General features: G+C 59.0%; 1 protein-coding gene across 2 annotated transcripts in view; it reads left to right on the forward strand.

Moving 5' to 3' along the window:
• Positions 1–1700: 1700 nt before the first annotated feature.
• The window catches only part of DLGAP4 (DLG associated protein 4), a 125120-nt gene continuing 103522 nt past the window's right edge, over positions 1701–23298 (forward strand). For both annotated transcript variants that reach the window (XM_040079760.2, XM_040079761.2), the window contains exon 1: positions 1701–1827. The gene's annotated coding sequence lies outside the window, so the exon portion shown is untranslated. The remainder of the gene's footprint in view (positions 1828–23298) is intronic.

Genomic DNA, 23298 nt, shown 5'->3' on the forward strand with positions numbered 1-23298 from the left:
CCATCATCAGTGATTCTCTTTTCATTTGCTTTTTGGGCTTCACCTTTTTAATCCAGCTGTCTCCTGCCTTACAAATGTTCTTCCCTCAATTACTTACACCGGGCTGCAGGGCTGCTTCCATCCATCTCTGGCTGAGCTGGCGGAGCACGGGAGGGGCCACCCCAGCCACTGTCCCCTCATCACCAGCCCCCACTGGTGCCCAGCTGGTCACCCTGGCAGGAGGGTCCTTCCCCCTGAGCTCTCACCACTGACCCCATCCCGAGTGACTCTTGCAGGCAGCTCCCCTCAGCCTTCCCCGGGGATGCAGCTGGACACTTCTCCTTCCTTCTCCCCCACTGCTGCTGTGGGGATTCCCTCTGCAGGGACACAAGGCAGGAAAGGTGCCTGCTTCTCCCAGAGAAGCAAGCTGGAGACCAGGCAGCTTCTTCCTGCCTTGCTGCAGCAGCTCCTCTCCCATCCCCGGGGCATGGGCTGGGCTGGAGGTCAACCGAGGGACTTCCCAGAGAAGGGAATCCAGCGGCTGCTTGGGGCTGAAGTGCCAGGGAATCTGGATCTGGAAGGTGCCAGGTCCCCTCCCTGGAAGGAGGGGCTGTGGGTCAGATTCCACCCTGCTCCAAGGTGTCCCACTGAGCACTGTGCTGTCCTTCCCACTTGGAATTCCAGGCTCCTGTTATTTGGAGCGATGCTCTGTGTGCTGTGCCCCGTCCTTCTTGGAGTTCCCCCTGTCCTGCAGCCATGGAGAGCCTGCTCAGGTGTGACAGGATGTGTGGAGCTGCTCCCAGGTGCCAGGGCATGGCAAAATCCCCTCTGCCAAATCCCGGGGAAGGGAGCAGCTCGGACCATCCCTGCGCCAAGGCTGCTTCATCCCCTCTTAATGCTCTTATCTTGAAGGCTCCTCTCAGATTAAAGCCCCGGCAGCCAGTTCCCTCCCTGGATTTATTGCAATGAAGTTTTCCTCCCCGATCTGATCCGAGTGTAAGCTGCTCTTTGGGAAGTGCACGGGGAGGACAGATGTGCCCGTCGCTGCTGCAGCAGCCAGGCTGGCAGAGAGCAGCAGGGAGGGGCCCTGCCCTTCTTGGTGCCATCTCTGGCTCTTCTCAAGCCTTCAACCCCATTTTTCCTCAAACTGCTGAGAGCAGCTCTGTGGAGTCCCAGGTTGGTTTGGGCCCCTCACAACCAGAAAGACCTCAAGGGGCTGGAGCGTGTCCAGAGAAGGGAATAGAGCTGGGGAATGGGGTGGAGCACCAGGAGCAGCTGAGGGGCTCAGCCTGGAGAAAAGGAGGCTCAGGTGGGACATTCTAGCTCTGCACAACTCCCTGACAGGAGGGGACAGCCGGGTGGGGGACAGGCTCTGCTCCCAGGGAACAGGGACAGGAGGAGAGGAAGTGTCAGGGGTGGTTTAGGTTTCGGTATTAGGGAAGAATTCTTCATGGAAAGGGTGCTCAGGCACTGGCACAGCTGCGCAGGGCGGTGGGGGAGTCACCATTCCTGGAAGTCTTCAAAAAGCATGTGGCTGTGGCGCCTGGGGACAAGGGCTAGTGGTGAACACAGTGCCAGTGTGGGGTTAGTTTGGTGATCCAGAAGGTCTTTTCCAACCTGAACAGTTCTCTGCTCTGAGCCAGGGAAGGCACTGGGCTGTATCCACAGCTCCCTGGGCTCACGTGTGCGTTGTTCCTCCTCAGCCCGAGGCCCCCAGTGAGCGCGGTCACCGAGCTGCCACCCGGCGCACGGGCCACCAGCGTCCCCCCGCCCGCGGATGACGGCAGCGTCCTGCAGAGCTGTGCCACCTGGGAGAGCTGTGCCACCTGGGAGAGCCACATCCAGACTGTGAGTGCTCGGGGCAGGACTTTGGTGGGGACATGGTGTGGCTCCAGGGGTTCCTTGGGTGAGGGGCACGAGGAAGCCGTGGGTGCCGGGGGTTGTGTCCTCTCTTGGGTGCCGTTCTCTGCCCGGTGCGAAGAGGCTGAGCCCGTGTGGCAGCAGAGGCACTGCCGGCAGGGCAGGGGCACAGGGCTGAGCTGGTGTGAGGTGCTGGCAGTGCCCTGGCGTGGGGACAGAGGGTGGCTGGAGGACACTGCTGTGGACACTGCGGGACACTACTACAGGCACTGCAGGGCGCTGTTAGGGGTGCCCCCGGGCCAGGGAGGGCTGTGAGGAATGCCAGAGCCCAGGAGCAGTGGGGGCAGAGCCCGCAGGGAACACCAGCCGTGAGCCAGGGTGGGAGCAGACCCAAACCCCCCAGACATGGCTCCCTGCGATCCCTGGGGCTGCCCCTTGCCTTGCTTTGCTCTGTGCTCTGCAGCCTCAGCTCCCCGAGGCCTGGGCTCGCTCTGGGCAGGGTGGGCACGAGCAGGATGTAGAGCCAGAGAAGGAGGCTCCTGCAGGGAACTCATCATCCCACGGGAAGCCTGTATTCCTCCCTCAGGAAAGCTGTGTGAAGGGCAGGGCTGGATTTGGGCAGCGTTGCTGCAGCTGCTGGTCTGTGGGGAAGGGACGTGTTCTGAGAGCAGCAGGCAGGGTGTACAGACAGGGCAGACCTACAGAGGAATAAATCCGATGGCTTTCCCACATCAGGAGAGATTTCCTGGTGTGTTCCAAAACGTGACACCGGCTCCATCGGCCCAGCCAAACCCAAAAACTCCAAGAGTCTGGATTTGGCCTCCAAAGAGTGGAGATGGTCAGAAAACCCGGTGAGCATCCAAAGCATGTCGGGTGTTTGTCCTTCACAGCCTGTCAGCAGCTCTGGGACCCCGAGGGGTGGGAGTGGTGCAGGGGCTACCGTGGTGGCCCTGTCCTGCTGTGCCACCACCCAGAAGTAAAACACAGCTTCTCCAAAGAGCTCAGAGTGTTGGGAGCTCAGGGCCCTCACAGCACGGGACCTCCTCACGGCAGCTGCTGCTGTGAGTTGTGTCACGGGAGAATCCATGGGAGTTTTTAGCCAAGCTGATCTTTTTGCCCCCCTTTGGGCCAATAAAAGGGGCTGTTTGTAGCCTCCTGGGGCCCTTCTGGAAGAAGAGGCCCTTGGTTCTCTGGAGGGCTCTCCCAACATCAAGGCTCTGGCAGTGGTGCTCTGGCAGGGATGTGGAGGAGATTTGGGGATGAGGATGCAGGTCAGACATTGACCCATGGGGTGGCTTCTGTGCTGGGGTGAGGATTCAGGTCCTGCCCAGCCCCATCACAGCCCCTCTGTACTGCAGGGAAGCCCCTCCTCAGCCTTCCTCCTCCTCTTCCTCATCCTCCCAGCAGCAAACGCCACCAGTGTGGGCTGGGCAGTGCGTGGTGGAGGCTGAGAGCCACACTCCAGGCAGCACCAGGGACAGGGACAAAGGACAGCGGGTCAGGTGGGTTGGGTGCTCCCTGGAGGTGACATCAGGAGGGAGGGTGAGACAAAACTTGCTTTTGGATTTGGGAGGGAAGACCTGGGAGCAAACGGTCCCAGCCCCCGTGGAGCACAAAGGTGAATGGTTCACAGGGCAGAGTGATGTCCTTAGGGTGGGAGAAACCTCTGGGAATGCCCCTGGGTATTGAGGGGTCCCCACACCCCCTTGAGGGACCCAAACACCACAGTGGGAGCAGCAGCCCCAGTTCTCTGCCCCCCAGCAGTCATCAGCTGCCTCCTTCCCTTCACTGCAGCTGCTGGATTTCTCTCTGGGTAGTTTTTTTTTTAATGTATGTGACACACGTTTGGTTCGAAGCACTTAATTGCCTCTTGGGATGTGTTTCATTTATTCATTAAGAAAGAAATTGGAGTTGTTGCGTTTGCTTTATTTTGCTATTTTTCCCCTTCTCTATCCTGTAAGGAAAGGGTGAGGGAAAAAACTCCACAGAGGCCTCCAGCATGTGTGCTGCCCAGTGTCTCTCCTCTGTGCCCCACAACCTCTCTCCTCAATGCTTTTCAGCCTCTCCAGTTGCTGCTGACCAGGAGAGTGGCGATCCCTCTCCACCTAGGATGTGAGAGTCCCAGAGCCCTGGAGATGTCTTTGCTTGTGCTGCTCAAGGGTCAGGCCAAGGTTCCTGCCCTGCCTGTGCCGCTGGGACACCCCTGTGTGGGAATGGTGGCATTTCCTGCCTTGGAGACTGGATAAGGCCAAGGATGGATGTTAAGGGTTGGTGTCTGTTGCCCGGGGCCACATTTTCAAAGCAGTGTCTGCCCAAGGAAAGCGCTGCAGATCCATCTTCCGTCTGAACCAAAAGCAGGAGTCACACACTTCCCTAGGGAGAAACCCTGAGGTACTCTGGGGTGGATAAATGGAGATTCACTGGGACAAGCAGCAACCCAGACAGGCAATGGGTTGGGGTTGTGTGGAGATAAAAGAGGAAAGCATGGTCAGAGGGATGGCTGGAGGACAGAGACAGGCAGGGATGGATGGATGGATGGATGGATGGATGGATGGATGGATGGATGGATGGATGGATGGATGGATGATGGATGGATGGATGGATGGATGATGGATGGATGGATGGAGGGATGGATGGATGATGGATGGATGGATGGATGGATGGATGGATGGATGGAAGGATGGATGGATGGAAGGATGGATGGATGGAAGGATGGATGGATGGATGGATGGATGGATGGATGGATGGATGGATGGATGATGGATGGATGGATGGATGGAAGGATGGATGGATGGGTAATGGATGGATGGAAGGATGATGGATGATGGATGGATGGAGGGATGGATGGAGGGATGGATGGATGGAGGGATGGATGGATGGAGGGATGGATGGATGGATAATGGATGGATGGATGGATGGATGGATGGATAATGGATGGATGGATGGATGGATGGATGGATGGATGGATGGATAATGGATGGATGGATGATGAATGGATGGATGGATGGATAATGGATCGATGGATGGATGGATGGATGTGTGGAAGGATGGGTGGATGGATGGATGGGTGGAGGGATGGATGGATGGATGGGTGGAGGGATGGATGATGGATGGATGGATGATGGATGGATGGATGGATGGATGGATGGATGGATGGATGGATCTATTCTAAAGAGCTGCCTGAATCCAGAGAGGTGAGGTGGTGGATGCTCTGGTGGGAAGATAGAACAGAGCCAGACCCACAGGGTGCACTGAGGGCAGGTGGATCCCGACCCCACACATCCCTCTGGGCTTCTTCCCAGAAGCTTTGGTGCCTGGAATCCTCCCCCAGGACCCTGGCTACCAGGGGTTGCTGTGCCTTGCTTTTAGGGTTTGATGTTTTATTCTTCCTCCTCCTCAGCTCTCATCATCCTGAACATTCCCACTAGGAATGGGTGGGCTGGGCCAAGCCTACAGGAATTTTCTGTCCCTTATGAGAGGCACAAATCCAGTCTCTGTCTTCCTGGAGAGTTGTGGCAAACATTCAGGTGGCTCCCCAAGTCCTGGTAATGGGGGATCACGTGTGTCAGCAGATGTGGGGGTTGTTTTGGTGTGGGTCTGGGAAGATCTCCCCACCCAGCAGTGCCGTGTGTCTGGGAGGAGAACGAGCTGCCAGGGGCTGGTGGTGTGGGGATGCATCGCTAGTCTGGGATTGGCAGTGGACAGCTTCCAGCATGGAATCACAGCTCTGAGACCACAGCCCTGCTCCTGGGGGCTCAGCACAGACCCTGCCCAGGCGCAGGTGAGCAGCTTGCTCAACAGCAGATGCCAAAATGGAACAGATCCCCCCCACCCCCAGTCTGGCCTCCCCCAGTCCTGGATCCACATCCCCGTGGCCCAGACACCCCCACAGCACCTGGCCCACGCTCCCAGGGATGCTCCTCCCTTTCCAAAGCTCTTGTCCTTCTTCCAGCCAGCTACCGCAGACCAGGGAGCCGTCTTCCCTCTGCCTTCTCCTCCTCCTCCCACTTCCCAGGTCTGGAGGGGGAGCTCAGCTGGGGCTGTCTGTGCCAGAGACAAGTGCAGGGAAATGGGAATGGCTGGTGCTGCTCCCAGCCAGGCTGCCTGCCAGGGAAGCTTTGGCTTTATGTGCCGAGCCAGGCACCCTGGGAACAGAACCAAGGCTTGCCTGGGGCAGGAGGAGGTGCTGGTGCTGCTCCGGACCCCTGGGCTCGCTCCAGAGGGGTTGTTTTCCTTCCAAGCAGCACTGCAGCACTCACACAAGAAGGGATTTGCAATGCAGAGAAAAACCTCCCACCCGCCACGCGGCAGTGTGTGGGCAGGGAGCGGAGCTGGGAGCAGCTGTGCTCCCACGGCCTGAGCTCCACGCTCCTGCTCCTGCCCTGTGCCATGTCCTGGGCCATTCCTGGCCCTGGCAGCCTCACCTTTCCAGGTGGGATCATGGAGACCCTCTGAGCACCGTGCCCCCAGGACAGAGCTCTGCCTGGGACCATGGAGGTGATGCTCTGCTCCCCACTGCTTTGGGGCTTCTGCCTCCTTCCAGCGCTGGATTCTCTCAGCCCACTGAGCAGGGACAGAGCTGCTGGCACAGCTGGCATCACTGAATGCCTTTCCTGGAGCCCTAGGCACGGAGGGCACTACGGGGAGGCAGTGCAGGTGTAGGGCAGGGAGAGTCTGGGGTCTGTGATCCAGCAGATCCATGTGTGATTGGTGGGTGGGTGTTTGGCAGGAGGAAGGACCCTGAGGTGTCGCAGATCAGCCCCACATCCAAAGGCAGGACATGGCTCCTGCTCCCCTCAGGTCTTGCCGGGAGAGAGTGTGGCTGGTGGAGGAGGGACATTGTGAGTCTGGTCCTGCCTGGACCAGGAATTCCACACAGGACTGCCAGGAATTCCCACAGGCTGGGTGGGTGAGGACACCATCCCCAGATTTGGAAACCAGTGCCGGTCATATCCTTTCCTGGGAGACCACCACACTCTGCTCAGAACTTCAGTGTCACCCATGGGGAGAAGGACACCCCTGCCAGATGCAGAGCAGCTGCTTGTGCTCTTCTCAGTCCCCCCATGGGGCAGGGAAGGTTTGGGTGATCCCAAGGTCACCCCTTCCTGGGGCTGGGATGAGGGACATCTCACCTTTGGGCTGCTGATCCTGTGAAAAGTGAGCTGTGATGGCTTCCATTGCTTCCCCCTGAACTGAGGGTGGATGTGGGGTGATCCATAGGGAATGATGTGGAGTTTCTGGGCTCGGGGTGTGCCCCCAAACTGCAGGTGGGTGTGAGGTGATCTGTAGGGAATGCTGTGGAGTTTCTGGGAGTCCTGGCCCAGGTGGGACATTGATCCTTTCTGCAGCGTTGAGCAAGGAGCCCAGAGCACATCCCCATCTCCTCACAGCCTCCTTCCCCCACAGCCCGCTGAGCACGAGGCCTGAACCCATCATGGGCACTGGGGGATGCACTGCTCCCTCCCGAGCTGTCACCTCTGCTGTCACCTGGCCGAGTCAGAGGGAGCTGTGAGCGACCTGTGCTGGGGGCACTGGGGTCTCAGCTGCTGGGGACACTGCAGGAGACCTTTCCATGGAGGCCCAGGGAGATAAAGGGGCTTCCCCTGCTCTCCTGGTTTGCCAGCAGCTGCTGCGCTGCTTTTGTCCCTCTGTACTGGATGTACTTGGCAGGGGCTGGAAGTAGATAAGCTTTAAGGTCCCTCCCAACCCAAAATTTTCTATGATTCTACACAGGGAACTCTGCTCCCTCCCCAAGGGTAGGGTGGCAGGAGAGGAGGAATTTCTCCAGAGAGGAGGCAGCAGCACCCCCCGAGCCTTGGAGAGCTGGGAGCCCCTGGGCTGCACGGGAGGGCTGTGTTTTCTTGCTCAGAGCACAACTGTCAATGGCAAAGTCTCGGCACAGACTTCAGTGCTGAGAAACACTGTGGGCTGGGACATTTTGGAGAAGATTTTTAGCTGCAGCAGAGAAATTTGGCAGCTTGGAAGCAATCTAATCATCCTCCTCCCATATGCTTGGTGCTATTTAAAAGGGAGCATGTACCCGATTCCTTCCGACCAGCACGCTGACATTTCCACAGTGCGTTTGGAAATAAATTTGGCATCCGCTGTCAGAATCTCAGATTGAGCCCAGTGTGGCTAATTTGGGCTCCGAGTGCCTCTGCAGAGCACCTTTCCATTCTCGCAGATCCCCGAGGAGCCACACTGGGGTCTGCTTCCCACGGGCACCGCCAGGCTTTGGGGACAGGGGCAAACAAGACACTGGGGGCCTGGCTGGTGGCTCAAGCCCTTTCCAGCAGCCCCGAAAGCTGAGGAGGCTTTAGGGTGGTGGCTGTGCCTGGCTCTCCTGGGCCGCAGCGCAGCGTGGAGCTGCAGGGAGCTGTGAATGCCTGGGCCCATCCCGAGGCAGGGCTCTGTCCTGCTCCGGGCTCTGGGCTCTCCAGAAACCTCTCTGAGACCTCTCCTGCCTCCTCCTGCCCAGCACCCAGGGCTGGCAGGCTGTGGAGGGGCACTTGGAGAGGCATTTAGGGTCCCCCCAGCTCCCCTCTCCCGTCACAAAGCTGGGGGGCCGGGGGGATGCCCGTGGGAATAGGAGCGGTGTGGGGAGGGCAGTGCTGCCCCAGCTCTGCTCAGTGCTCCGTGCTCAGCTCCGGCTGCCCACCCGGGAAAAGGGGCAGGAAGGGGGGCAGCTCCTGCCGGCCCTGTGGGGAGCTGGGCAGGACTGTCCCCATCCCTCAGGTGTGACAACGAGGGGCAGGACTGTCCCCATCCCGCAGGTGTGACAACAAGGGGCAGGACTGTCCCCATCCCTCAGGTGTGACAACAAGGGGCAGGACTGTCCCCATCCCGCAGGTGTGACAGCGAGGGGCAGGACTGTCCCCATCCCACAGGTGTGACAGCGAGGGGCAGGACTGTCCCCATCCCTCAGGTGTGACAGTGAAGGCAGCTCCTGTCCCCATCCCTCAGGTGTGACAGTGAGGAGCAGCTCCTGTCCCCATCCCGCAGGTGTGACAGTGAAGGCAGCTCCTGTCCCCATCCCGCAGGTGTGACAGCGAGGAGCAGCTCCTGTCCCCATCCTGCAGGTGTGACAGCGAGGGGCAGGACTGTCCCCATCCCTCAGGTGTGACAGTGAAGGCAGCTCCTGTCCCCATCCCTCAGGTGTGACAGTGAGGAGCAGCTCCTGTCCCCATCCCGCAGGTGTGACAGTGAAGGCAGCTCCTGTCCCCATCCCGCAGGTGTGACAGCGAGGAGCAGCTCCTGTCCCCATCCCTCAGGTGTGACAGCGAGGGCAGCTCCTGTCCCCATCCCGCAGGTGTGACAGCGAGGAGCAGCTCCTGTCCCCATCCTGCAGGTGTGACAGTGAAGGCAGCTCCTGTCTCCATCCCTCAGGTGTGACAGCGAGGGGCAGCTCCTGTCCCCATCCCGCAGGTGTGACAGCGAGGGGCAGGACTGCCCCCATCCCGCAGGTGTGACAGTGAGGGGTGGGACTGTCCCCATCCCGCAGGTGTGACAGCGAGGGGCAGCTCCTGTCCCCATCCCTCAGGTGTGACAGCGAGGGGAGCTCCTGTCCCCATCCCGCAGGTGTGACAGCGAGGGGTGGCTCCTGTCCCCATCCCTCAGGTGTGACAACGAGGGGCAGGACTGTCCCCATCCCTCAGGTGTGACAGTGAAGGCAGCTCCTGTCCCCATCCCGCAGGTGTGACAGCGAGGGGCGGCTCCGGGATGTTTGGAGGGGCTGTGTCCGGTGTCCTGGCCGCCTGTCCCTGTGGGTTGGGTCGGGGTAGGGGGACTGTCCCTGCACGTGACACCAGGTGCCACATCTCTGAGCGGGAGCCGTGCCCTCCCCTCATCCAAAGTCCCAGCTTCCCTCGGGCCCCCAGCCCCACCGAGCCCTGCCTTGGCCACAGCTGGGGCCCGAGGGAACAGCCTTCCTCCCCTCCTCCTCCTCTCCTCCGCGGGTTTCGCTGTCCCCCAGTGCTGCGGTGGGGAGAGGAGAGCAGGTTGCAAACATAGGGTGGGATTAATGGGGAATCCGTGCCTGGGAGCCCTCGCGTGTCCCTGCTCTGTGCCATTGGCCTCGTTAGCGCCGCTGGAGTGGGGATCAAACGCAGCGAGCCGTGAGCCGAGCCCCGCCACACTCCGAGGATTAGGGTGAATTATGTAGATGGGAATCAGGCGGCAATCCAGGCGTGGACAATGTCTTGAGGGGGTGGCAGGGCTGGAGCTTCGTCCTCCAGGAAGTTTCCTGGGATCTAATTAGCTTTTCAAACAGCCTCTCCTGGCCAGGGCTCTGTGCCCACCCTCAGCGCTCACCTCCGGCTCTGGAGCAGCAGGGCCCCTTGGGGACAGGGGACATGGGATGGCAGAGGGTCCTGGGGCTGCGGACACAGCCAGGGGAAGACATTAAGGTATGAAAAGAGGAGATCGCTCTGGCCCCGGGGAGGAGGTGGGAGCTGATGTCTCCCCTGCCCAGGCTAAGCACTGGAGCACAGAGACATGCTGGGGACAGGCAGGGCATAGGCTGGGGACATGCTGGGGATGGGCTGGGGACAGGCTGTGGACAGGCTGGGGACAGGCTGGGGACATGCTGGGGATGGGCTGAGGACAGGCTGGGGACAGGCTGGGGACAGGCAGGGAATAGGCTGGGGACATGCTGGGGATGGGCTGTGGACAGGCTGGGGATGGGCTGGGGACAGGCTGGGGACGGGCTGGGGACAGGCGAGGAATAGACTGGAGACATGCTGGGGATGGGCTGGGGACAGGCTGGGGATGGGCTGGGGACAGGCTGGGGACAGGCTGCTCCCCCTGTTCAGTGCCTGGCAGCCCCTGGGATGGGCAGTGTGCTGGACTGGGAGCAGCACTTCTGGTCTTGATGCGAGCTGTGAGTGGGGCAGTCGTGCCCTGGAGGAAGATCCCCCTGGAAGGGCTCTGCCTTGTCACCCTTGGGTGACAAAGGCTGGATCCTTCATTGCAGGGAAGAGCTGCAGCTTCTTCCATGGTCCTGATCCCAGGCCCTGGTGCAGGCCTTGGGGGCCATCCTGGCCCAGCCCAGACCCTCAGGGCTCGCTCCTGTGGAGCAGGGCAGGCTGACACAGAGTTCTGTACCTGGATCTCTCTCAGAGCTCCTTTCTTTCCCGTTACTCTGCAGTGACATGTGCTGTGGAATGTGCTGGCACAGGAACAGCCCCAGCAGTGCTTTGACCCCATCCCACAGCCCAGGAGCACCTCAGCAGGGGCCAGCACCCCCCCAGCAGCACCCTGGGGTGCTCTGTGCAGAGGATCCCTGTGCAGGGGATCTTGGATTCCTCCAGGGCCGGCACTGCAGCTGAATCCCTGCCAGGAACCAAAACCAGTCAGGGCTGCGATGAGAGGATTCTGATCTCGGCCAGTTTAGTGTCCTTGGCTGAGGAACCTCTGCCAGGAACACCTCGGGGCTTTGCTTGTGCCTCAGGACAGGCTTGGGACCAGGATAAATCATTCCTGACCCAGGAGACATCTGGGCAGGGATCGAGCTGCAGCCCCAGCTCTGGAGGGGCCAAGGCTGCTCCTCTGGGCTGATGTCTGCTGGGGAAGCCTGGGCAGCTGCCCTGAGGAAAAGCCCCCCTGGGGCTGATCCCTTTGTCCCTGTGTGATGGGACATCTCTGAGCATCCCCACACCTCCAGGACCCTTCACTCCTGGCGTGGCTCTGCCCAGCCCCTGCCCTCTGCCCTGCATGGCTCCTGAGCCCTGGGATGTCCCAGTGCCACCAGGCATGGCCCCGTGTCCCACAGCTGCCCTGCAGGAGCAGCAGGCAGGGGGCTGCACGGGGGGCTGCACAGGGGGCTGCACAGGGGGCTGCACAGGGGGCTGCACAGGAGGCTGCACAGGGGGCTGCACAGGGGGGCTGCACGGGGGGCTGCACAGGGGGCTGCACAGGAGGCTGCACAGGGGGCTGCACAGGGGGCTGCACAGGGGGCTGCACAGGAGGCTGCACAGGGGGCTGCACAGGAGGCTGCACAGGGGGCTGCACAGGAGGCTGCACGGGGGGCTGCACAGGGGGCTGCACTCAACTGCTGCTCGCTTGCTCCCCTCTTTTTTCAGGTTGGCTAAAAGAGTTAAAGCTGCAGAGGAGAGGAAAGTGGAGAATGAGAGAATTTATGGAATCCCCAAATGGCTTGGGTTGGAAGGGACATTAAAACTCACCCAGTCCCACCCCTGCCATGGCAGGGACTCCTTCCACTGTCCCAGGCTGCTCCAAGCCCCATCCAACCTGGCCTTGGACACTTCCAGGGATCCAGGGACAGCCACATCTGCTCTGGGCACCCTGTGCCAGGGCCTGCCCACTCTCACAGGGAACAATTCCTGCCCAATCTCCCATCCATCCCTGCCCCCTGGCAGTGGGAGCCATTCCCTGTGTCCTGTCCCTGCACGCCCTTTGTCCCTCTCGAGCTCTCCTGGAGCCCCTTTGGGCACTCCAGGGGCTCTAAGGTGTCCCTGGATCCTTCTCTTCGCAGTCTGAACATCCTCATCTCCCCCAGCCTGGCTCCATAGTGAAGGACTCCAAGAAGGCTGGCTCTGGGAATGAGGGGGTGGAGCCCTTCACGGGCAACCCCGGAAAACATTGTGGGTCCAGCTGATCCCTGTGAGTGGATCAGGCTCTGGCACCTCATTTTCCCACACCCCTACACCCTCTGCAGTGACCTTGGAAGAGCCTGCAATCACCCAGTCAGGTCTGCGGCCTCACACCAGCGCTGCAGGGATGTGCTGAGCGGGGCTGGGTGCCCTGGGCAGGGCAGGAGCTGAGTCCAGCTGGGCAGGCCCTGGCACAGGATGCCCAGAGAAACTGTGGCTGCCCCTGGATCCCTGGAAGTGTTCGTGGCCAGGTTGGATGGGGCTTGGAGCAGCCTGGTCTGGTGAAATGTGTCTGTGCCCATGGCAGGGGGTGGAACAAGATGATTTTTAAGATCCCTTCCCACTCGATCCCTTCTGGGATCCCGTGGTTCTGTGGTGCCCAGCGGGTGCTGCCCTGGTTCTGTTCCCAGGAGCCCAGTGAGGGCAGGGCAGTGAGGGCAGTGTGGGGCACAGCTCGGAGTCCTGGGGCCACAGGGCCCGAGGAGAGCCCAGGCACACAGACAGACCTTCCCAACTCCTTATCCACCGCTGCACTGCAGTGGATGTGTCAGGATTCAATGAGGAGTGACACCTGCCCTGTGTCTGTTTGTTGTCACTGTTGTTCTCTTCAGCTGTGAGCTGTCTGCCGTGCCCAGGCACTGGGATGCTGCCCCTTCCCTGGCTGAGGGGACAGCAGAATCTGGGCTGGCACACGCCGCAGTGGGGAAGGCCGGGGTGACCTGGGGGATTTAACAGGCCTGGGAAGAAGTGAGTGACAGATGTGGTTTCCATGACGCCCCACAGCTGGCTGGGCAGGAGTTCCAGTGTCAGCAGCACCGGTTTCCCTCCTCCCGGGAAGCTGGGTAATTATGGATGCACTCAAAAATGCGCATATCCAGACGTGCTTGTGTTTTAAAACCTTTGGAGATAAGTGGATACAGGGATAATCATCCCAAAGGATGATCTGCTGCAGCTCCTGCCTCTGGCTCTGTGTGGCCATGGTCCCCTGGAGCTGGGGTGGTGGATGGGGATGGAGGAGGAGGAGGAGGAAGAGCTGCCACCAGCAGCACACACAAATTCTGTGGTTTGTGCTGTGTTGTTGCAGTCTGGGGGGGTCAGGAACATGTACCAGGCTCAGAGCCAGGTAAACAGCTGGGAATCCCAGGTCAATCCTAAAATGGTTTGGGTTGGAAAGGACCTTAAAGCTCATCCAGTCCCACCTCCTGCATGGGCAGGGGCAGCTCCCACTATCCCAGGCTGCTCCAAGCCCCATCCAGCCTGGCCTGGGACACTCCCAGGGATCCAGGGACAGCCACCGCTGCTCTGTGTCAGGGCCTCCCCACCCTCACACAGAACAGTTCCTCCCAAAATCCCATCTATCCCCGCTCTCTGGCAGTGGAAGCCATTCCTGCTGATCCTGGCATTCCAGGCCCTTGTCCCCAGTCCCTCTCCAGCTCTCCAGGAGCCCCTTTAGGCACTGAGAGGGACCCTGAGATCTCCCTGGATCCTTCATTTTTTCAAGCTGAACAACCCCCACCATCCTCCTCAGGATGGAGGATGGAGCTCTGATGGAGCTCTGCTCCAAGGCTTCCTTCCCACTGGAGCCCCAGTCTGAGGGGTTCCTTACCCTGGGAATTCTTCCCCAGCACTGCTGTGCTCTGGGGGCAGCTGACCCAGAACCTGCCCCGGTTTCACTGGGGAGGGAAGGGGCTCCCCAGCGAGGGGAGGAACACGCAGGGACGGCCCCTGTGAACCCCCCGTGCCTGTTATTGCTATAATAAGTCTCAGTCATGTGTCTGGAAGGGCTGAAGGGAAAATCTATTTTTCTCCTGTTTTCCGGCTCTGTCTCTGTGACAGGGGCTCTGCGGGCACGGGCTCTGCGGAGCCGGCGCCGGCTTTTCCTGGTGTTTGTGTGGGTTTGCACATGGCAACGGCGGAGAGAAAAGCCTTTTTTTCTTCCTTTTTTTTTTTTTTTTTATTTTGAAGGAGAAAAAGCAAATGTGGTTGTGAGAAGCAGCTCGAATTTGCAGGGAAGAGCCAGGAGAGGGGTGGGAGCACAGACAGGGATGGGAGCGCACTCCACTGTGGTTTCTGCTCATCCCACACAGCCCAGCCTGAGGGTTTGTGCTCCAGGGACACCCAGAAACAGCCTGGGCAGGTGCCTCATGGCCAAAGGGGAGCAGGTCAGCCTCAGGCTGGAATTCTGCAGGGAATTTCTGTGCTAGAAAGAATTTGGGTTTTCAACGCCTCAGTCCTCGGGTTGTGCCAGGGAAGGTTTGGGTTGGATATTAGAGAAGATTTCTTCATGGAGAAGCACTGGCACAGGACTGCGGGGGAGTCACCACCCCTGGAAGCGTTCACGTAACACGTGGAAGTGGCACCTGGGGACATGGGTTAGCAGTGTCCTTGGCAGTGCTGGGTTAAGGGTTGAATTCAATGATCTCAGAGGGCTTCTCCAACCTTAGTGATTCCTTCCTTTGGGAAGCTGTGGTGGCAGAGGGAATGGAGAGGTCAGGCTCTGCCAGGGCACCCGGAGCTCTGTGCTGAGCCAGCAGGAGCAGCACCTCAGGGGTCTGGTCACCGCTGAGGGCTGTGGGGACAGTGCCACCACAGCCTCCTAGCTGCGTCAGGGCCACCAAGTGCTCCTGCCAGGCTGCTCCTTGCTGCTCCTGCCCTGGAGCCCCAGGCAGGCTCTGGCCCACCCCCTGCTGCCCACCAGGCTGCAGCAGCCCGCTGCTCGCTCGGGAAGCTGTTCCCAGCTCTGGACCAGCGCGTCCCTCCCACGACTGCTGCATGCGTCACTTCTTTTCCCCTTCCTCACACAAGTGCCCTTTAGATATTTATACAGCGTTATCCTGTTCCCCCTCCAGCACTGGCTTTCTAGGCCATACAAATTAAATTCCCTCAGTCTCTCCGTAACTCATCCTCCCCAGCCCTGCCTCCCTCTGGCTGCGGGGCTCGGGCTTTTTCCTTCCCCGTGCCTGATGTCTCTCTCCCGGTAAGAGCCTCCCTGGGAATTGTAGGGCACGCTCCCACCGCAGCATAAAAATAGGATTAGAAGCTGTTTTGTCCGATGAAGGATTGTTCTGGGCTCCCACCTGCAAACCCTTGTGTGCCGTGTTCCCACGCGGATGCTTCCAGCTCTCCGTGCTTGCTCCGGAGCCAGCCGCGCACGGCTCAGTGTCCACGTGCTGCGGCAGCTCCTGGGGCACCGGGGGATCCGTGGGACACCCCACAGCTCTGTCCCTGTCCCTGACCCCCAAGGGCCGAGCCCAGGCCGTGCTCCCTGAGCAGCTGCATGGGGGGACGTCGCTGCCTGCTCCACGTGTGCCTCGGGTGCCCCACACCATTCCTGGGGTGACCCCTGCCCCATACCGGGCCCCACCCCAGAGCAGCCCCCGAGCCTGGCTATGGCTCTTGTGCCCTCCAAGTGCACCCTGACCCCTAGGCATGAATCACAAAACCCCTCTGCCCCACATCTGTGCGTGATGGTGTCCCTTAAACCCTCATCTATGGGCCCCTGCACCCCTCAATCCCACACCTATGGGGCCCAATGCACCCCTGACCCCCATCTGTGAGGTTCAAACCCCCTTCTAGGGATGCAAACACTCCTGAGCTCCCCACTTATGGATCCCAACACTCTCCAACCCCCATCTAAGAGCACAAGCAACTCCGCAAATCCAATTTGTGGGGCCCAAACACCCATTTATGTGTCTAAACACCCCCTAAATCCTCACTAATGGGTCTTGACCCCCCATCCTTGCCATACTTAGGGGTGAGGCTCACCCAGGCTGTTTGGTCCCACAGGTGACACCCCATTGCTCGATAGTGTTGGGTGTTAGAGCTTCTGCAGGGACTTCACCTCCTTGTTGACGTCCTGCCACCTCTCTGGGACAGAGGTGAGGGACACAGGGAGGGAAGATGTGGGGCCTGGGTGTGGGTCCTGTCCTCCTTCCTGGCTGGGGAGCCTCGGTGTGCACCCTGAATGCCAGTGCTGGTGTTCTATTGCAGCCATCAGGAATTCCTGCCTGGATCTCCCAGGGTGCCCTCCCGGCTTGAGGCAGCCCCAGGTGGCTCTGGGGTGGTCCCTCACCTGAGCTGTCACCAGGCTGTGCCAGTGGCCCCCCGACAGTGTCGGGCACCAGGGGCACAGCAGAGGCTCCTCCCTTGTGCCCAGCACCCCGGGCTAGGAGACTCCGGGGGGATTTGGGGCGTGCTGGAGCCACAGCTCTGGACAGTCTGCTTGGAAGCACTTGGAGAAGAGTTTGTCGGAGGCAGGGCTGCAAGAGGCCAGCTGTGCTTTGGTGTGTCCTTCTCTAGTCCCTGATCTCTCCCTGGAATGGCAGGGATTTGAGCCCTGCACTCCGTGCTCTGGGCTCTGCCTCACGCTGCCAGTTTGAGGAAAGCACAGGAACATCACCCAGCTCCATGGTGTGACAGAGGTCACAGAGCCCCAGCGAGTGCTGCCGGGGGCTGAACCCCTTCACACAGCAGCCACGTTCCATTTGATTCCTGTTTTCCCTGGAAAAACAGATTCCATCTCCAGTTGCTGCTGCTGTTTTCCGCTGAATGCGGAGCTGAGTGCCCTGTGCTCGCGGGGTGCCCACAGCAGAGCTGGCAGAGCTCCCTGCCTGGCACAGATCCCAGCTCGCACCGCTGCTGTGGTGACCACAGTGACCTCTTGGGAGAAATTCAGGCATTCCCATCAACCAGAGAGGTTTCTGTAATTCTTGCATCCATAATTCCTGGGTTTTGTCCGTGTGTTCTGCCAGGCTGAAAGCTCATCCAGATCTGCTCCTAGGGAGCAGGGAGCTGTCTGGGTGCTGTCATGGAGAAGGGAATGAGCTGGGGGTTTGCACCCACTGTGTCCCTGTCCCTCCTCCTGAAGGATTCTGTTCTTCTCCCGTGATGTCTCCTTATTCTTTCCCGACCCTTCCCTCTGTGTGCGAGCTCAGGCGTCTCTTGGCTGCTGCCTGCAGGATCTCCAGGATCTGCAAAGAGTTTTGGGGGATCACTCCATCCTTTAACACCCTTTATCCTTCCCTTACTGGGGTCAGGACTGGGGAGGATCACCCCCATCCTTTGGGATCCCTTCAGTCTCCTTTCACCCCCACAGCTCACTGGGCCCCTCCATAAGCAGCATTCCTGACCCCTGGCAGTGTGGGGCTGGACGTGGATCACACGGTGAGGACACAATCCATCATGGCGAGGACAGCCACAGGACGTGTGGGGCCTGAGGAGTCCCAGGTCCTGGGGACTAGAGCTTGTTCCAAGGGTGCCCCCAGCTCCCAGCAGGCAGGGAGGGCTCACCAGCACTCAGCCCCTGCCACACCCCTGGGTCCCAGGGCTTGGACAAGGCTCAGGGTGCCCATGTCCAGCACTCGTGGTTCTGTCAGCACCAGCCCAGCCCGGCAGGTGCAGCCCCGGACTCACCAGCAGCCTGGAGGAAGGGTTTGGTACCCCCACCCTGGCACTGAGAGCCCTGTGGTGCCCTGGGCTCCCACACCATTCCCATCCTCCCATCCCACCTTGCCCTGGGCTCCCACACCATTCCCATCTTCCCATCCCACCTTGCCCTGGGCTCCCACAGCATTCCCATCCTCCCATCCCACTCCACCTTGCCCTGGGCTCCCACACCATTCCCATCCTCCCATCCCACCTTGCCCTGGGCTCCCACACCATTCCCATCCTCCCATCCCACCTTGCCCTGGGCTCCCACACCATTCCCATCTTCCCATCCCACCTTGCCCTGGGCTCCCACACCATTCCTATCCTCCCATCCCACCTTGCCCTGGGCTCCCACACCATTCCCATCTTCTCATCCCACCTTGCCCTGGGCTCCCACACCATTCCCATCCTCCCATCCCACCTTGCCCTGGGCTCCCACACCATCCCTCCCCGCCCCTTTCCCTGCCCAGTAGTGTCAGGGCTCTCTGGTGTTCAGTCCCCTGAAATGCCACCGTGTCACCATCTCTCCTCCCCGGCAGGTCCGTGTGTTCCACCTGGGAAGTGTGGCGATAAAGAGCCTCCGGTGAGGATGAGGAGAGGCTTGCAGAGGCTGGGTTAACCGTGCAGCTCCCTGTGCTCCCTTGGAGCCAGGCTGGGCTGGGCCAAGCTGCCCAAACTGCCGGGGACAGGAGGGACACGCACACAGCAGCTTGTGGAGTTTGGACAGTTTATCAAGGTGTTGGAGGCAATTAAGTGCTAATTATCTGAGATGCTCCAAAGTGTCCCTGTCACAACAGCCCTGTGTCCCAGAGCCTGCCTGGCTTTTATCCCTAAATCCACTCGCCATCCGGGCAGCCGCTCCGCTCCGTGGATCCACAGCCTCGTGTCGTGCATTCAGCCCATGGGCTGATAGATCCAATGGGAATGTGTGGATTTGGGAAGGGACTGGAGCGTGTTTGGCACTGGAGGGTTGGGTTGAGCAGGGAATTGAGTGGGAATGCAGCAGGGCACTGGTGGGATCCCAGGGCAGGACCTGGCTGTCCTTGGGGACACCGAGCATAGCCTGTCCCCTGCAGGTGCCTCAGCCTGATCCAGCAGGGCCCCGTCCCATGCAGGTGAGGCTCAGGGAGTTCCTGGAACAGACTTTGTGCTGTCCTTTGTGCCCCCAGCCCCACCTCACTCTTGCTGCACTCTGCCTGTTGGGACCCCTGCAACCCTCGTGCTTCCATCCTCGTTTTCCTTGAAGAAATCTCTGAAGGATTTGTCCTCTTTAAATCTGACAGACTCTGCTGGGATTTGGAATTGTCTCTGCCTTCCCCTGGCTCTGACAGAGCCTTTGATGTCTCTGTTTAATTCCCTCAGTGATGCCGGGGAGGTTCCTGCCAGCCGAAGAGGGAAGGGTTAACCCCGTGATGGCCGTGTAAGCCTTTGGGAAGCCTTTGGAGTTGCAGACATTAGTCCTGAAATGAAAAACCTGCCTGGGCAGGGCTGGCTGCAAAAGGAAACCACTGAACTCCTGGGAAGGCAGCAGAGCCGGGGGAGCACACATGTGGCCAAGGACAGCATGAAGGGGATAGGATGTGTGTTCAAACTCCTGATTCTCATCTCAATGTAGGATTTCACTTGGCAGTGAGGCTCCTGGGTGATCCCTGCCATGCCAGACCTGAATCCCTCTGGATTTCCAGGTTGTGGTTTGGATTTCTTTCCCTGGCGCTTGTGCGTTTCTGCACCGGGGATAAGAGCAAAACGAAATCCTGTTTCCCAAGCTCTGGCAAAGCTGTCAGCAATAATGGGAAAAGCACGGTGTGAGGGCAAGGAGCAGGACCCCGAGGACCTGGATTCCCAGCTAAACCAGAGCTCAGGCTGGCAGGGCACAGCCAGCTCGGGCTCTGTGGGGCAGCACAGGGGCTGATGCACTGTCTGTCAGGAACACCTCGAGTGGCACAGTGGCTCTTCATCCCTTTGGCAGCACAGTTTCACCGTCCTTGGCTTTTTTCGGACATAAGCATCACTCCCAGCAGCGAAGAGCTGGAGCACATCACACACACGGGAAAAGGGAATTTCTGCAAGGCCGGTGTGGGGCGAGAGGTTCTAACCTGATCTGTGCCTGTGGGCCCCTTCCCAGCAGAGACAGTGTCCGTGGTGCCTGTGCCTGTCCCCTCGCTGGGGTGGCACCGCAGCATCCCATCACAGGCCGTGGGGTTTTCCAGATATCTGGAGAAGGCTCCTCTGCCCAGGAACGGACGTCCTGGACACCCTGGGCAGGAAGGACACTGACAGGGCAAGGCCAAGCCAGGCTCAGGCTTGGGGGCAGGATGGATTTCAGTGGGGAATGGGGACTAGGAGAGGGCCAAATGCTGCCCATGAAAAACCTCAGAGAAGTCAGGGACGTGTCCCAGGAGCAGGCTCCTCCAGAGACTCATGAGAGCCTGTCCCATCCATCAGGTGATGGGAGAGGAGCTGGGCTGGGCAGCTCCATGTTCTCCCACACGGATCAACTTCTCTGTGCTGCCAGGACACGGGGCAGGGGCTGGTGGCATAGGCACAGCAGCCTGAGCTGACTCCTGGGCAGCACTGGGAATGCTGGAAGGAGACAGCTCTCCAAAGACTGAGTGCTGGTCAGAGAAACTCCTCTGGTTGTCAGAGACAGGAAGTGCCCTGCACTAAGGCCAATTAAATTTTACAGGCATCTAAAAATTTAATTTGAGTATAATCTCCTTCGCCAGAGCCACAAGTCCCTGATAAATATTTTATTTTCCTCCAAGTAAAGAGGCTTTGGGATAATTAAAGCCAACAATGAATCCTCTCTCCTGTGAGCAGCAGCCAAGGACGTGGCTTGTTCCCGGTGTTCCAAGGCAGGATGCTCCCTGCACTCTGTGTGCTCAGGGAACACAGCTCCCAGGGAAACGGGAGAGTTTTGCTGGTTGCAGCAGCATTAGGAACAGAAGGAGTGCAAGGCAGGGGAGGAGGTCACGGCTTTCACTTTGGAAGGTCCATTTTTCCATCGAGGGAAGAAGTAACTGCTTTCTCGGCCACATCCTGAATCTTTCATTGGTGCTGATCACTTTCCTCCCAGTGGGACATTTAAAAAAGATTCTTTTCCAAGGTCATTGCTGGTGGGAAATCCAGCAGCAATTGGAGATGCCATAGGCGGCACTTCAGACAAGGAAAGCTCTTCCCACCTGGCTAAGGCAGTGAAGGGTTTTCTGTGCACTCACAGCCGGGGTTCCTTGCCAGATAACTGAGCAGCAATAGCTGCAGGAAGATGGATGTGGGAGAAGCAGGTGTTCCAAAGGATCCGTGTTCCTGGCCTTGGCAGAGCTGGGCTCAGTGAAACGGTTTTGTCACAAACTGAATGGCTGCACTGAGCAGAAAAATGGAGCTGGCAGGAAACACTGTCAGGAGTCAGGCTGGGAGAGCTGGGAGTGTTCACCTGGAGAAAAGAAGGATCCAGGAAACCCCAGAGCCTCTTCTAGTGCCTAAAGGGGCTCCAGGAGAGCTGGAAAGGGGCTGGGGACAAGGGATGGAGGGACAGGGCACATGGAATGGCTTCCACTGCCAGAGGGCAGGGATGGATGAGATACTGGGAAGGAATTGTTCCCTGGGAGAGTGGGGAGGGGCTGGAACAGGGTGCCCAGAGAAGCTGTGGCTGCCCCTGGATCCCTGGAAAAAGAAAAAGGCCAGGTTGGGCACGGCTTGGAGCAGCCTGGTCACGTGGAAGGTGTCCCTGCCCAAGGCAGGGGATGGGAATGGACGAGCTTTAATGTCCCTTCCATCATTTCATGATTCTGTGGTTCTTTGGAAATCCTCCACTCAGCCAGGTGTCTGGCTGTGCCAGAGGAGGCCAGAGCAGGATGGTAGGGATGGATGGATGGATGGATGGATGGAAGGATGGATGGATGGATGAATGGATGGATGGATGGATGATGGATGGATGGATGATGGATGGATGGATGGATGATGGATGGATGGATGATGGATGGATGGATGGATGGATGGATGGATGGATGGATGGATGGTGGATGGATCGATGGATGGATGGATGGATGGATGAATGGATGGATGGATGGATGGAAGGATGGATGGATGGATGAATGGATGGATGGATGGATGATGGATGGATGGATGATGGATGGATGGATGGATGATGGATGGATGGATGATGGATGGATGGATGGATGGATGGATGGATGGATGATGGATGGATGGATGGATGGATGGATGGATGGATGGATGGATGAGTGTATGGATGCGTGGATGGATGGATGGATTGGTGGATGGACGGATGGATGGATGCGTGGATGGATGGATGGATGGAGGGGTGGGTGGATGGATGGATGGATGGATGGGTGGGTGTCAGGGATAGCCTGATGCTCCCCACTCTCCGCTCTCCCTGCATCAGCCAGACTCAGGACATGGAGTGCAGGCCAGGCCCCTGCAGACCCTGCAGGCAAACCGGCTCCCAGCTTCCTCCGGTCCTTCCTTCCCAGCTGCCCCTCTCAGTGCCCATCCAGTGACATCCCCAGAGCTGTCACAGCTCCCAGTCCCTTGGAGGCCCTGGTGATGGGGACAGAGCCCTGGACTGTCCCCCAGGGCAGGGCTGAGGGTGGCACATGCTGGTCCGTGGCTGTGCAGAGCCAGCTCTGTGCACTGTGATGGGCCTTTCTCTTTCAACTTTTTTTTCTGTGGCTCTCTAGGATCCTGCTTGTAAAAACAGCCATAAAGAAGTTAAAACGCAATGTGCTGGCTCAGAGGAGTCGTTCAATTTCCTTATTAAACATCCGCAGTGCTGGAGCTGGAACAGCTCCTGGCGCTCTGAGGACACCTTTCATCTCACGAGTTTGAGGCACTTTACAAGCGCTAATGAATTAAACTTCATAACAGCCCTGTGTGCAGAGCCCCACACACCAATTATTCATCTGGGGGCACAATGCGGGCATTAAATAAAATAATAAGCTGGTTAATTCTGCCTCTGCTCCGGCCTGGGAATTGTCTCCAAGCTGATTTCAATTCTTTCCCATTCATCCAGTGCTAACGGTCGCTGGCTCTCCTGTGCAGGGGAGGTGAGCAGGAGCTGGCTGCAGGTTTGGCACTCAGGGTCTGAGCAGGGGCATTGTCTGCGCTCGGCTCTGCTCCAGCAAAGCACCAAACCTCAGCTCTTCACCCCAGCCCAGGAGAGCTCTCAGCAGGTGAATCATTTTCAATGAATCCTGGGGGTGTCCTGTGCAGGGCCAGGACTCGGTGACCCTTGTGGGTCCCTTCCATCTCAGGGGTTTCTGTGATTCTGTGATTCTTCCCTCTCACATTGGAGCAGATTCCCTAGGGCTGGTTCGGTTTGATTTGGTTTAGTTTGGTTTGGTTTGGTTTGGTTCGGTTTGGTTCAGTTTGGTTTGGTTTAGTTTGGTTTGGTTCGGTTCAGTTT

Source organism: Hirundo rustica, chromosome 16 (assembly GCF_015227805.2).
Source record: "Hirundo rustica isolate bHirRus1 chromosome 16, bHirRus1.pri.v3, whole genome shotgun sequence".
NCBI classification, from domain to species: Eukaryota; Metazoa; Chordata; class Aves; order Passeriformes; family Hirundinidae; genus Hirundo; species Hirundo rustica.